Genomic DNA, 16272 nt, shown 5'->3' on the forward strand with positions numbered 1-16272 from the left:
CTTTCTCTACTCCAGATATACTGTGTACAGATAATTTCCCATCAGTCAAGTTCCATTACCAAAAAATGCAAAATGTTAGTTGTGGCACAAGCATTGAGGTATTATTTCATGTTATTCTCAATATTCACATATCATGCTTTTTGACATTTTCACAAAGTCAAGTACAAGCTCTCTGGCCTACAGTTTATTTAATCCCAGCTTCATGTTTTAGAAAATATCCTCGTATAAAATTCTTTAAAAACTACCCTTTGCCAGCAATCACATTTATAGTTCTTTTCGGACCCTGTAATGCAATTCATCTGAATCTGAACTCAGATAGGTTTTTAAAAATAACTTTTTAATTAATTTTGTTTCAACTATTTCTGTACATTTTCCAGTTTGAAGATCATTGTCTTGACAAATAATATTGAACAAAAACAGTATTTGACTGTATTATGCCATTTACACTTCATCAAGTACAGGTTCTTTACCTGTACATTGTTTCTATTCTATCACAAAACTGCCAGTTGTCACTTTCACCATTATTCACTAGCTTAATTCACTTTAAGCTTTTGTTTTCCTGTTACCAGTTTTACTATCCAGTAAACTATTTCTCTTTATCCCTGAAGATTCTGATTATTTTGTGTCCTGCAGTAGAGTTCTTTTACAACAAATTCCTGATTCATTCTTGATTAGAACTTCTTCGATTTATCCTGGCACATGTTAATTTCATAGCTCTTTCAAAACTCTTGCAGTACTTTCCCCATATGAAACAATGGGTTATGCCTATTTGTGTGTGTGTGTGTTTCCTGTGATTTTATGAAATCACATGGATAATATAGTATTTTGTTTTCCTGCTACCATTAACAAAAGTTAATATAAGCTTTTGTTTTCCTTCATTTCCTTCGAAAAAATGAAGTCAAAGAATGAAAATGAGGAAGAAAGGGAATGAGAGATGGAGAAAGAACTATCCCTTAACATTCTCTTCCCAGCTAGTTCTGTATTGCTCAGGGTAGAAATCAGCTTGTCATTTTCTCTGTATTCTAAAAGGTAAAGTTGTTGGCAAGGCAGTAATTTATTATAAATGCTGTTTTATTAAATTTAAAGTATCTCTATTTTTCTGATTACTAAAGTAGCATGCTCATGTTACAAAATAAATTTAGAGATTTCAGAAATATAATACAGTAATTTAAAGGCTTCCTTAATCTCACTCCCAATCATTGTTAATTACTGATAACAATTCCCACATGTATTTTGTCAGATTCTTGCTCTATATGTTCACTAATATACAGACTTTTATAAAAAGGAGACCAAGTTTAGCAATATGCTTATTAGCTTTACTTAATATATCTTGGCTCTTTCTATATAAATTCTTATTGATATATTCATTCTTTTAAACAGAATTTACTGCTGCTAGTGGAATGAAAAAAATATGTAACAGATATCTAGAAAGTTTAAGTGTGATTGCCCTATAGTATATTCCCATAAAAAATAAAATTTCTGGTTCTCTATCCTTTGTTCTGATTTTCCTTCTTTGCTTAAACTGCATGCATGTGCTAATAATAAACAATTTGGATCTACTAAGCAGCTTAATTTATCATATGGCAAACTAATACCTAAATTATTAACTTTAAGGCAACTTATGTCTCCATAAGACATTGCTCAACCAGTCTCATGTGTACCATTGCATGGTGGTAGGATAAGATGCGAGAAGAGAGGATGCTCATACCTGGTGCTAGAAGGAAGATATCTATGGAAAATGACTAGTTAACTTACCCAAAAACTGAGATAATTTCTCCCTCACTACTGAAACTCACCAATTGAAAGTTATGAAAATATGTTTTTTCTTCTTTCTCCTGCTCTGCCCTCTCCCCTCTTGCTGACTTTTTAGTTCAACAAGCCATGCAACTTCAAAGCCTGCAGCTATTGGTCTCTGTCTCTGGTCATCCTCAAGGTCACAGATCCTTTCACCCTATCCACACTTGTATAGATCAGTTTCTTTGTAGGATTCCATTGCTTTTGACCTTTGATGAATTACTGGCCAGATCAGGATTTCCACAGAAGCAGAATTGAGAGCTCTTTGCTGTAGGGAGAAATTTTGATGAGGTATTCTTTAAAAATTTGTTAGATGTAGAAGGACCTATCCACTCTTGATAAAGGTTTATGTAGTACATTGTTGACTTCAATAAATGTTATCTAGATTATAATTTAATAATAACAGTGAAAGTGATTACCAGATATTTAGAAAGAAAATATGGTATAGGTCATCATGCTTTGCTAGTGTTAATTGATATGGAAGTAGAGTGTTACACAATTCTTCCTTACTGAGTGGAATAATTAGTACTTATCTTTCTCGGTTAAATCACATCAACACTCAAATGTCTTATATGCATACAGCTTGCTAATCCTTTTATACTAAGAAATAAATTTAGCCCTTCTAGAATACATTTATTTACTTCAGTTGAAAAACTAATTGACATTTTATTTGACTTGAAATTGCATTTTTTTCCTTTTATAATTCTAGTGTTATGTTTTATTTTAATTTTCTGGTGGCCTTTTGTTTTAGTAAAGCAGAAACTTGCTTCTTTGTATATTATGGGAGTTTGAGAAACATAATAAAAAATTAATTTCATTCATTTTTCATTGTTTTATATTAAGCATCCCCTTGTGAATTTGTATTTTGTGTTTCAAAACAAATTATCAGAATGAGAATAATGACAAAACTCTTGTTTCATTTCTAATTGTCCTTAAATAACTTATATTTTTACTTTACACATTTGTTTTGGTGGTAAGAAATCATGACATGTTTTATACTTTGACTGTAGTCAAAGAAGAAAACATTTTAATACTGGGAGCTTAAGAAATCTCTCCAGAGTTGTGTCCAGTTTAAGCACTGATTCAATTAGAGCTAAGTGAGTATTTACTAGGAGAGAAATTTCAATTTACAAATTTAACCAAGAGGCAGGTGATGATTAATTCCATGACTTCCTTTTCTCCTGCTTGAAACTGAATTGTCTCAAGTGCATTACCAAAGAGGAGGCAGTTCATTGGAATTCCCTTACTTTATGGAAGGTATGGGGAGAAAGGTAGTTTTCTCTAATCACTAGAGCCAAACATCATGCCTGTGGCTGTTCTCAGCATCAACTGGTAGCCTGGGGGTAATAATCACAAGAGGTCATTGAGAATGCCTTTTAATTTGAGGATTAAATTTGTACATAGCTGTGAATCCTATTACCCAAAATGGTGAAAACAGGAGCACCTTTCTTTATAATTTTTTAAATCATTTATGGATGAATTCAAATTAAGGCATGATACTTAATAAATGAAATTGTCCTAATGTGAAGAGTTACATTTCTTCTTTCAACTAGTTTCTTCAATTCTTTTCCATGGGAGTAGCATCATGTACCTTGGCCTGTATGGCTGTGCCTCTTTAAACATCAAGGCTGTTTTAACTTCATCATATGCTTCATGAAAAAGAAAGCCAGACATTACTAGAGGAGATGCTTCCTCAAATTGCCTCAAGTCACTATTTCTCCAAACATGTCCAAACTCTTACAAAAAGGTAAACTGTGTTCTTTTAGATTTTGAGATATTAGCAGTTAGATTTGATCTAATAACAATAACAATAATATTGAGTATTTGTGGAGTTCCTAATGTATGTTAGGCCCCTTTCCTAAGTGTTGGACTGACATCATTTCATTCAATCCTTACAGTAACTTTATGCAGTTGACACTATTTTACATTCACATATTATAAATGAGATTCTCAAATATAAAAAGAAAACAAAAAATTTCCAAAAATGTAAGGCTCATTAATGATAGATCTGAGCTTCATATCCAGGCGATGTGTTTCTAGATGCTGGGTTCTTCATTACTCTGTAAGTGGCCTTCCCGTACTGCTCCATATAAAACAGTAACCACTCCCTCATCCCTGCTGCCATCATTTAACATTCTATTTCCTCTTATTCTATCTCTTTTACTCTGCAGCTCATATAAGCCCCTGCATATATTATATATGTTTAATAATTTGTTTATTTTAGCCTGTCTGTACTTGTGGATCTTCCACACTGCCTCTTTGGTTCTTAGTTATATTCCAAGTTTCTAGAGCAGTGCCTGACTGAAGTAGGCCCCCAATAAGGAGTTAAGTACATAAGGAATGTGAATCTTTGGGGATTCCCAACTGGGTTGAAACTGAAATGGTTCAAGGAGAATTCAAGGCTGTCATGATGGGTGGTGGGACTTAGAGAAAGAGATGATTAGATAAGATGGGATGAGAGGAATTCCAGGACATATATATAGCATATGTATGGCCAGTAAGTGGGATGAAACCAAAGAAGGACATATGTCTTGAGCCAGAGTTAGTAAGTATATGTGAGAGCTCGTGTGGCAGGTTAGAATTCTGCTTCTATGGAAAGCGTAATAGATGCTCTAAGAAATTCCTTTGCTTGCACGAGATCTGAAGTTAATGATGGCCGTTCTCCTATGTCTTTGCAGTCTATTTGGCCAGCTCTAAGTTAGACAAATTCTTCTCAGTCTTGAAGAGAGAGCTCTGTTACCAAAGCCTGTGCCTTCAGCAACAAAGGCCTTTTGTTTTCTATGTCTTCTCATGGGAAAAATCACATTTGGTCTTCGGTGTTCTCTGGTCTTTTTAAGTCTTCCTTTGCCAATGGAATAGATTTGGGTCACTCTCACTCTTTCTTTAGTGAATAAGGCTATTAGTTAACTCTATAAAGCAGGCTAGAAAATACCTGTGGCAATACAACATTAGGCTACAATCTTTGAGGCTGCAGATTGAGAGATTGATCACTAGTCAATAAGTATACTTTCCACAGTTCCTATTCAAGATATTGATAGGTATTTGAAGAAAGACACAAGAGAGTATCTTGATTTTTGTCTTCAAAAATGCTGTGGGTTACATTTTAAAAGAAAATATAAGCAATCTATACATTAGTAACTCTATAATAGAACATAATTGAATAAACTAATAAAAAATGTGCAGTAAAAAAAAATATGTTTTGACTGGAACAGCCTCTTCCAAGGAAATAATAAATCTCTTGAGTTTTAGTGAGCCCTTGAAAAATGTGTTAGAAAGCAATAGGTAAAAAATGAGAAGGGAAGTATTCCTAGTGAGAGAGAGAGAGGACCAGAACCACTGATAATACAGCCATCAGGGGTTAATCATGTGAACCCAAGTGATGGCAATAAATGGAAATACGTGAAGGAAAGTGCGATATGATAAAAGAAAATGTGATTCAAAGATGATGCCCTTTTTCAGAAATGATTGCCAGAGAAAAGGATGATATATACTCTAATTACTAATAAAACACATTCTTTGGGTCCAATTTTAGGAGAAATGTTGAAGTGCATAAGTCTTGTTGAGTCTTTAGTAACTTCATAAAATCTCAGCAGATGTGAATAACAGGTAGTACCTAAAGTGCTGAGTATTCCCAAGGTTAAAAGGGTAATTTCTATTCCTCCAGGAATTGAAATTCTAATTATAGGAAACTTACAATTAGACACCAGACACAGAAAATACAGACCAACTAAACATTTGTTTGTGGAGAGAAAAGAATATTCTAGGGAGAAAATTTCAGATATTGAGCCATAATTTTAAAAACTGCGATTGACCTTAGAGATGAACTGATCTACAAAGCACTTGTTTAATAATGAGAAACCTTAGAACTAAAGAGATTAAGAGACATTTAATGAAGGACAACATTAGTTAGAAGAAGCCAGCCTCATTCTCCTGGTTAGTGGTAGCTACACTGGAAAACAAAGTACAGTGATGGCATCATCTTCCAACCAACCTCTTGTCTTCTCTTTCTACCTGTAGCAGAAGCTGTCATTGTCCTTCCCACAACCTTGTGGCTTGATATACCACAGTTACTGTGATTATTCATGCTAAGTGACTCACAGAAGTGCTTTTCTCTGGAGAATCACCCTTGTCTGATGGGAGTCACTTTACATGGAGATGCCTGCTAGTCTATGCCCTCCCCATCCCCCTACCACGGTGGACACTTTTCAATACATGGCTGATAATTCCTGGCCCCCTGAAGTGCTATTTCCACTGACTCTGTGGTATTGTTTTTGCTCCAGAGCTACCTGTGGAATCAGGCTGAGGTTAGATTTCAGCAGATCCTACATCTCTGCTTGGCTTTGCTTCCTGCATTTTTTTTTTTTCCTCACTTCCATGTAGACTTGTAATGTGTTTTAATTTCTGTTTTTCTGAGAGCGCTCCATCAACCAATCATTTGCACGAGTCTCCCCATGCCGAACTCTACTTCTCAGGGGCCCAGTTTAATATAGTAACCAATCCTGAGGCATAAAGCATCACTTACGGCTGCTGACTTCTGACACAGAACTGTTAGGTGAAGCAATCTGCGCTGTTTGTCTGAGCTGCTAATCATGGAGTTGCCAGAGGCAGTATGTCTAAAGAGTTGACTGAGACCTTGAGTTTGGGAGTCAGATAGCATGGGCTAATTTCTCCATGTGTTACTCAACTCTCTATGTTTTAAAATAATCTACCATTCTCATAGAATATATCCAAGAGGGAATAAAAAGGAAAATAATCACTATTTAGCCAGAGTGGTTAAATTAATTTACTATAACTTTTTAATTAATAATAATACAAAACATTCCAGCAGTTTTGTTAATAGCAAAATAACTGTGGAATATTTACTTGACATGAAAAAAATCAGATCAATGATACAACCCCTTACACACCAGTTGATAATTTATTTTTAAGCTATAACTCTGTTTGGTGTGAGTTAGGGGGATTGACTGAGTAGGGGACAACAGAAATAAAATGAATTTTATTTATCACTCACCTCACAAAAACATTTTTGCTTATCTTTGATGGGTCGGTAAGTTAGTATTTTCAAGGACAGCTTAAATATACATTTTCCACAAGCAGCTCAATTGACAACTGAAACATTTCCAATTTGAAGGCCAGATTTTTTTAATATTAGTGTGTGTATATTTTGCCTATTTGTTGGCTTGTTCCCAGTCTACTACTCAGAAACTTTCATCAACAAGTAATGAGCATTTTTGTATTTATGATTTCAAGATGGTAAAATGAAAGAATTGGCAGTAAGTGACCTAAAATGTTAATCTCTGATTTGTACATTGATGCTACTATGCTGATTTTTAGAGTCATGAATAATTTTCTAGCTTAAACAAGATGTACAAATATAGGGAGGAATGAAGGGAGGGAGGGAAGGAAGGAAAGGAAAGAAACAAGAAAGAAAAAATGGAAACGAAAAAGAGAAAAACATTATCAGTGAATATGATATAAGTACCCATCTGGTCAAAAGATGAAATCAAACATATTTAGAAAATGTATCTTCTAATAAGCTCTCCTGGGAGATTTATTTTTAGTCATCCCTATGCCCTTACTACATGGTACCCGGAGCCTGATCAATTATTAGTTTGAACATGGAGTGCTGCTTTTTAAAGAGTTATCAACACCCTTGAAGTAAATTGTATCCTGTGGCTGAAATCTGACATAGTTCAGGAAACACATACATCATATATTCTTTGGTGGTGGGTTACTATTTCTCAGACCCCCTCAGAGGCATTTACATCCTCTGTGTTTGAGCCACACTTTTCAGGGCTTTGGATTCTTTGAAAGCTTCAAATGCTTTGTGCTGTTATCAGACTAGTGGTGAAGCTGATCTCAAAGTCCACTATTAAAACTCCCCTCAAGGACATTTTCATTAGAACTTTGTCCATGGGCAGTTCAAAAGATGCAGCTATTGATTTTTGTTCAGAAGTCCTGTCTCCACTTTCATATTATGCAACTTTTTTGACAGACTTTCAAAACCACAAACTGGGGGCTGTCTGTGATTCCAGCCAGGATTTTATGCTGCTCATTTGATTTCCTCAGGCCACATCCTTCTCGTGTCCTTGTCAACACTGCAAGGAGAAGAGCTGTCTTAGAAGATTTGCTAAAAAGCAGAAGCAATTTCACAGCAATGGAAGAAAAAATCTGACCTTTCCGTGTACAAAGAAAAAAGAATCTCACTTAAGTAAATAACCTTTTTAGCTGTAAAATTTTGTTGTGGCATTCATTTATCAAACACATAGATAATCAGAGTGTTTATTTCTTTTCTCCATTTAAAATTTTGTAAAAGGAATCAGGAACCAATGTGTGTAAATTGCAGCAAAGAGCCTGTAGCATGTGTGCTCAGCACATATTTAATGGAATTATCTATTGAAGAGTAGGTGGCAGAGGCAGCTGAGGAATTAATTACTGGGATAGATATTTTATATCTATCTGCCTGTGCGATGTGAAATAAGACTTGTCTCCATATTACTTCTGTTGTTCTGTAGCCTTTCAAAAGTGGCAGTTTCTAAAAGAAGTGAATCATATATTTGGTTCTGATCCATACTGTGAACATTTCATGGCCTGCCAGTTCATTTTGAATAGAACAATTCCAGTAGAGTTCAATTGTGAGACAGCTCAGTGGAAGCAGCCAAATGACGATTTATGCAGGTTGGGACCTCATTGCTTTCAAACTTGTAGATATTATACTAATATAGCTTTGTATATCAGAATGAAAAACAAACTCCATGGGAAACTATACACAATCACTTTTTCTCACATAGGAGTTTTTCTAGGAATATTACGGTTGCTTATTAGTAGAGCTAACTTTCTACTGAATGGTTACTACCCATGGCCACTCTACAATAGTCTTCACTTGCATTAGCAAGTTTAGGTCTCATAACAACCCCTTGAAGAAGGTGTTAAGATTCTTATTTCATGGATGAGGACACCGTGGCTGAGAGAAAGAAACTTGTCCACGGTTTGTAAATAGTAAATTTTGAAAGTGAAACAAGGTAAAAGTTCTATCACATTGTTAAAAAGAATGAGCCAGAAAATATGGAAGGTCCACAGGTGAGCACAGCAAAAAAGGCTGAAATTCCAACATATGATCGTGGCTATTATATTGCATTCCACTAGGGGGCAACATAGACTCTCCATCTACTTGAGCCCATGTGTTCCCAAAATGTGTAGAAGAAACCCCTGGGACAAAAAGACCTGTAAAAGCACGTAAACCAAACTCTTCAATATTTAAAGCAGAAATAATACCTTATTAAAATATCAATTGTCCCTTATTATTGAAAAACAAGTTACCTTATGTATCAAAGAAAAACAGAGCTTTTTTCTTACTGATATATGAGTCTAATTGCTTTCTTTATCATTTTCTTTCCTGACTCCTCTTCCCCGCAAACTCAACTCACACTCTACCATATACTATGACAACCAGGCAGTGAAACATGGGCTCATTTGGGTTTTCTTGTCAACCTTTTCAAGGAAGTATTGGGAGTACAGTAGGTTTACATCACACAAAGCATTGTATCCAAGGCCAATTTTAAAATGTCAGACAGTGAAGAGTTCCATGCTGCCACAATTCAGGATACAAGTGGACACTGGTGAACACTCAGATGTGTCTCTTTTAGATCAAATGTAGACAGCGTACTGTTCCTATAAAAAGCTGTTAGCAAGTTCATGAACTTGACAGCACAGGGCAACAGTTTCCTATTGTAAGAAGAAATGAAAGCGTACGATACTTGGTTTTCCTGATGCTTCTCTCTTATTTGATCCTTTTGAATTCATTTTCATACTTCCCTTGCTGGACTTAATCAGGCCTAAACAAATGAGTTTGGGTGGCTGCAGACTGTTGACCTGTGCATGAAACATTTTGTATCAAGTTGCCTAGGAGTTCTATTCTTTTATACATTGTTGAGTAGAAATAAGTCATTTGAGGCCAATGACCAGCTCACCCGTTTGGTATTGTGTGTTGAAACTTATAAAAGAAGGGCTGAATTCAGTACTGGATGAATTAATAGTTTCAGTTCTGATAAAATGTCAAAAACAAATGAAGTACTCCTGTGAAATATTACAAGTCTCAGATTTAAGAAATTTGTGAAACAATTAGTTTTGATCGATTTTGGGGACCGAACATTTACACAGAGTGTATGGAGACACAGAAAATCATGTAATATAATAACTCAAGAGAAGTGGTATCCAGCATACCAATCTTTTTAACTATCTTAAAATAAATACATGTGTGTATGTGTATATATATATATATATATATATATATATATATATATGCACATATATGTGTGAATGTCTATATATCTTTATGTGTATTCAGTTTTCAAAACAAACACTGAAATAGAGATCTCTTCATTTTTGGATTATTATAATTACTAGCTACTTGTTGGATAGCCTCTGTGAGTCAGTTTTTCAACACTATGCTCTTTGCAAATAAATAACAGCAAATCCAGTTATCATGAGCATGCACTTGAATCCTAGGTAATATAAATAGAAATTTGAGAGATTTTGTTGATGACATGATTCTTGGACATCTCTTGCCCCAGATCAAGAATTGAATTATGACCAATTTACATGTAGATTACCAGAGATTCTTTTTCCATCGTCACATTTTAGCTTCTCCTAGTTCCTACAGCTTCCATCAAGACAGCAAAATCACCGCAAGAAGGAGAGTCACCAACTTGCTATTTTCTATTTTCACTCCTTATGTGGGACTTTGCCCTTGGAAATCATCTTTTCCTCATGAATCTGGGCACTATGTGATATCCATACCCTCATAACATACTACTGATGGGTTTAGCATACTTCCTGTGCCCCTAGAGTGTTCTCAAGGGCTCTCACTCAGCCTCAGTGGATGCAACACATGCCAAAATCTCATAGATCCTACATATCAACTAGTAAGGACAAGGTAGGATGTTGTAAGCCAAAGAGAATACAGTTCATCAAGGTTGTTTCATTTAAAAATTTAGGAATACAGAAAGATAGAGGCCTCAACATGTGTAGAGGAAGGAAAAGTATGATATATATGGAAAAAAATGTAGACTTCATGCTTGTACTTAAATAGAAGTTCAGATTAGCTACCTCCATTTCTCCTTAAGACTAGCGCAGTTTATAGCCTCATGTAATCTTTGAAATCATCTATAAGACTCATATTCAGCCCAGTATCAACCCCTAGCCTCCTCAGAGTGCCTCAAAGAGATACTTCCTGTGTATGCTATTGAAAGAGCAGCACTTTCATTTTTTATGTTTTTTAATTGTTTTACATAATTCAGGTTTTTATTTTTAACTGTTTGCATAGACAAGTTCTGAAATAAAGTGTCCTTTATTTTTATTTTTGCCCAGTATTATTCAGATATAATTGATATATAAGTGTATTAGTTTAAGGTGTACAATATAATTTTTATATATAGTTGTATCTATGAAATACATATTTATATATAATTTAAATTATATTTTTAAATTAAACCATTTATATATATATATATATGTAAATTATTCCACAATAGTTTAGGCAATATCCATAACCTCACATTTTGCAATTTTGTTTCTTGTGGTGAGAACTTTTAACATCTGCTGTCTTAGTAACTTTTTAATATACAGTGCAGTATTGTTAAGTGTAGTCACCATGCTACATATTACATCCCCAGTACTTATTCATCTTATAACTAGAGGTTTGTGGCTTTTGATGATCTTCATCTGTTTCCTCTTCATTCCTTCTCCTCCCACCTTGCAACCTGTCCTCTGTTTCTATGAGTGTTTTAGAGTCCACATGTAAGTGAAATCATACAATATTTATCTTTCTCTGTCTGACTTATTTCACTTAATGTAATGCCCTCACGGTCCATCCATGTTGTCACAAATAGCAGGATTTCCTTTTTTATGGATAATTAATGTTCCAGTGTATATATACATATATTCCCCATTTTCTTTATCCATTCATTCATTGACAGACAGTTGGGTTGTTTTGTGTCTTGGCTGCTGTAAATAATGCTTCAGTGAACATAGGGATGCAGATATCTCTTTGACAGAATGATTTCATTTCCTTTGTGTAAATACACAGAAGTGGGATTGCTAGATGATATGGTAGGTCTATTTTTTTAGTTTTTGAGTAACCTCCATACTGTTTTCCATTGTGACTGGTCCAGTTTACATTCCCACCAATAGTGCACAAAGCTTCCCTTTTTACTACAAGCACACTGGCACTTCTTATCTCTTGTCTTTTTGCTAATAACTGTTTTAACAGGTCTGAGGTGATATTTCACTGTGGTTTTGATTTGCATTTTACTAATGATTACTGTACATTTTCAGATGCCTGTTGCCCATTTGTATGTCTTAGAAAAATGACTATTCAGTTCCTCTGCCCATTTTCTAAGTTCTGCCCTTTGAATGTAGGTGTCGTGAACATGTGGAAGGGTACCAGACATGTATTTGGTACTTAGTATTTTGTTGAATCCATTGTAACCCCATTACTTGAGGCAACAGAAGAACAGCAGAAAAATCATTATATATACATCTAAATACTTAACATCTAATCTGTCTGGACAAGAAAAGGTCGGTACTTTTGCAAAAATAATGCAGAATCTTAGGACTTTACATTAAACATTGGCCTCTGAACCAGTAACACTAGTAATAAAGATTTAATGAACACTTGGTATGCCAGACACTGTATAAAATATTGTAAGATGTTATTTCTTGAAATACTCATAGAAACGTCTGTTTTAATCAGAAGAGGAGACTGAAACTTAGAAAGGTGAAGTGACTTGCCTGACGTCTCTTTACAGCAAATGCAACTGAGTCAGTGTTCAAACCTAGGTCTGTCTCAAAAGTTTTTCTTCAACACTTCTCTATGACCCTACGGGACTCCCTTTCAAGTAAGAATATTTAAAATCATGCTTGTCTCATTTTTACCACTCACATAACAATCACAAAGTTCTATATAGTCTGTTTTAGAAATATATCACAAATCTTTTCTGCATTCTTTACCCTTATTACATACTTCTCATGATCTAAGTCCTCCCTAATTCTCATCTGTATTATTTTGATAGTCTTATCTGGTTCTCCTAACGTAAAACTCACCAATCTCTCAGTTCAATGCTTTTGTTTCTTTGTGTTCATGATGCTCACAGAATTTGCATTTCTTCAAAATATGGCCCCAAATTACCTCTTCAAACTAATCTCTTCCAATATCATATTAGAAATCCTATACTCTGACCACAGGGAATTTTTCACAATGTGTCCATGTTCTTCAAACAGATTTCTTCCTTGCCTTTAATGCCCTTGCAAACTTTCTCTACCTTGAAGTCCTCTGTTTATCCATCAGAATGTGTTCAAATTTGAAGTTTTCACTCATTTTTTCCTGAAACAGCTTTATTCCTTTACTCCCATAGCACTTAAGTATACTGTATCATTGTTCACATTTACATGTCTGTCTTATTTACTCATCTTATTTTTCTACTAATTATCATAGTCCTAGACACACAGTTTATAAATGTTTAGGAATGAACTCATGAGGTTAAATATTTAGCCAAATATTACTTAGCCTCAAATCCTTTAAAGGAAAATAAAAAATGAGTTAGTGGCAAATACTTTTTATCAAGAAAATATTAAAATTTCAGTATAAAAAATAGATGGGAGTATACTAGGACAAGTGGATGGCACAGCTCACCTGGTTTTCCTTTTACACCCTAGAGTGGCCTACAAATATCCCTATGGTTCTATGAACTTCATGCAAAAACCACAGGCTCACAATGCCAAGAAACTTGTGTGAACTTTCCTTTTTTATTATTATTTTGAAACTCATATTTGAAAGCCAGTTCGCTTAAAATAAATACCCCTGTTCTCTTTAAAATGCATTAATGTGATATTTTTCATAATTTGAGTTTCTCTAAAAATGTGGGATTTTTTTTTTCATTACCGACTTTATTACCTGCTACAATAGCAAGTATTGAACACTTTATTTTGAGACATCTATGCAACCTACCTGAAACAATGTTGGAACGGACGGTCCTTCTAATATGCTCTTGGATCCAAATAGAAAAACCAGAAGCAATTTGGGAAAGGTTCTAGGAAAGAAAGAAACCACCTCCAGTGAACTAAGAAAAAATTGGGTGTCTCTATTTTAGAAACTTACTGGTTTGAGGGCAGATCATCATTTATATGTAGGATGTAGCTATTTTTATTGAAACTTTGAGTTTTAATTAAGTCTTTCACTGAAAAAGCAGCTGTTGGAATTAAAATACTTCAGCAAAGTCATTTTGACTTTGTCACTTATCAGTGTATACATGCTTTTATGTGCTTGTTAATCCTATTCTCAAATTAAATTATAATGATGTATCAAATACCTACTAGGTACCAGGAATCTATTGCAGGTAATTGAATTGCTATGATGAGCAGGAAAGAAGTCTTTCCTGTCTTCATAATGCTTAGAATCTATTAAGGAAGACTGATATTAAACACAAAACATCTAGAAACACTAAAGGGAAATACTATGGAAATGCATAATTGTGTGAGTCATCAGTGATGTGGGGAGGTTCAGGGACGGACTCTGCAGGGAAGTGCTATTTTTGGTTGAGACTTAGAAGAAGATTCAAGCTATACTAAGGAAGGAGGCTGGGAGGGCTCCAGGGGGAGGGAAGACCAAGTGACAATTAGTGATTGCATAGATTTTCGTAACTACTTTAAATAGATGCAAAATTTAATTGGCTAGAAATGCAAAGTCATCTTGAATAAAGAAGTTGCATACACGTGTTTACTGAACCATCATTTAAATAGTAAAAAGTTATAAACCATCTGTATGCCATTGTAGGAAATAGACTAAACAATTCGGATATATCCTCTCAATAGTTAGACCACTTCAGCCATTAAAATAACTGCCTTGAGGACTGTAAAGCAACATAGAAAATATTTATTACATAATATTATGTGAAAACACAGGATAATGTTATGTCCCTCATGATTATGAATATGCAAAATGGATATGACAAAACATTAGAAAATATGTTAAAATTATCTGTTAAAATTATGTCTGTTAAAAATGCAAATTCCTATGCCCATCCCCACCAAAATTATTTTCCAACTTTCCACAACATGATAATATAACTTCTTTTAAAATTAACAAAAGAAAAGGAAACATTGGATAAATGACATTCTGCTTTAAAACTAACTACAACCAAGCAAAGTAAATTCCACTTTGAAGTGAAGAGCATGAACAAAATTTTTAGAAACTAAGAATTTCAGCTTCAGTAAAAAGTGTAAAGAAGAGTTTATCATATTTTTACTGAAGCCAAATGATGGCATGTATTCTATGTTATTGATTTAATAGAGCATTTCATAGAATGGTAGAGCTGGGGGGTTATTTCATGTTAACCTCAAGCCATTGCCCTTCTCTGTAGATGAGGAAACAGACGTGATACTTGAGTCAGCATTGTGAATCTGTATATTGGGTTATCTGTGATCCAGAGAGGCTACATGAAGGAATATGAAGCTGGAAACTCATTTTCCTTTTCTCTTTGACATAATGTACAAGAGGGGAAATTCAACAGTAACCTCATTTCCCAGGCTCTTTTCACTTTCCTTTCCATCATGGTTACAAAAATGCACAAGGGCTTTTAGAAAGCAAACCACAAATTTCCTATTTGTCTAACTGCCACTTCTCCCGTCATAGGACAAACAGACAATCTGTGCACACTGTTACAGATTCCTTACTGCCGCAATAACAAATGGCTCTAAAAATGCCTTACGAGTCTTCTTGTTGGGGACAAAACTGATACAGAAGGTTTGGGCTGTGAGTCAAGAAAGTAGATAAACAAACCTAACGAACAGTTGGAAATAGGATTAGAGAAAATATTCTCCTGAGATTTTTATTGTTAGAAGAGTGGATAACACTGCTAACAGTAAAGGGAAATAAAGCAATATGCATACACAAACTCTAAACATGTTGCTAGCAAGTAGGGCAAGAGAAAAAATAAGGTTCAATGGAAAAGAATGGTTGTTTTATTATTCCTGTGAAAAGTATTGGAAAGCTTGTGTTTCTTCCTTTTTATTTCCCCTTTTAAAGTTATATTTAATTGGTTTACAGAGTTATTATTTATTCATGGCTTTCCCTAGATTTCTAGTTGTTATGTATGGAGGCACATACTATCCAGGCACATTTTTTTTTCCTATCCTTGGCCCATATTTTAAATAGGTTAAATGATGTGGGAATTGTCACCTACTAGTGAAACTGATGATTCTGGTAGCCCAAAAAATATCATAAGAGTTCAATAAACATTTCTTCAAGACCTTTTTTAGAGGATAGGGTAATTGTTGACATGTTTTTCCCTGGTTCATATGAGTATTGACTACAAATTAGTCAACTCAAATAGGTAGTCAAATCAGATATTTGAAATCTTATAAATATCAATATCAGCAATTGCTAGATTATCATGTAGGCTGTGCTTTGCAAAAAATGAG

At 34.5% G+C, this 16272-nt stretch overlaps 1 long non-coding RNA gene across 11 annotated transcripts in view; it reads left to right on the forward strand.

Annotated features, from left to right (window-relative positions):
* LOC140848003 (uncharacterized) overlaps positions 1-16272 on the forward strand; it is a 1137778-nt gene that overhangs the window by 55377 nt on the left and 1066129 nt on the right. For 4 of the 11 annotated variants that reach the window (XR_012128542.1, XR_012128523.1, XR_012128481.1 and 1 more), the window contains one exon: positions 7790-7996. The exons of 5 other annotated variants lie outside the window; for them this stretch is intronic. This is a non-coding gene — a long non-coding RNA (uncharacterized lncRNA). Of the gene's footprint in view, positions 1-7789; positions 7997-16272 lie in introns of those variants that run through there. 2 more of the 11 variants (XR_012128492.1, XR_012128563.1) reach the window with 1 other exon arrangement.

This window comes from Manis javanica, chromosome 1 (assembly GCF_040802235.1).
Source record: "Manis javanica isolate MJ-LG chromosome 1, MJ_LKY, whole genome shotgun sequence".
Taxonomy (NCBI): Eukaryota; Metazoa; Chordata; class Mammalia; order Pholidota; family Manidae; genus Manis; species Manis javanica.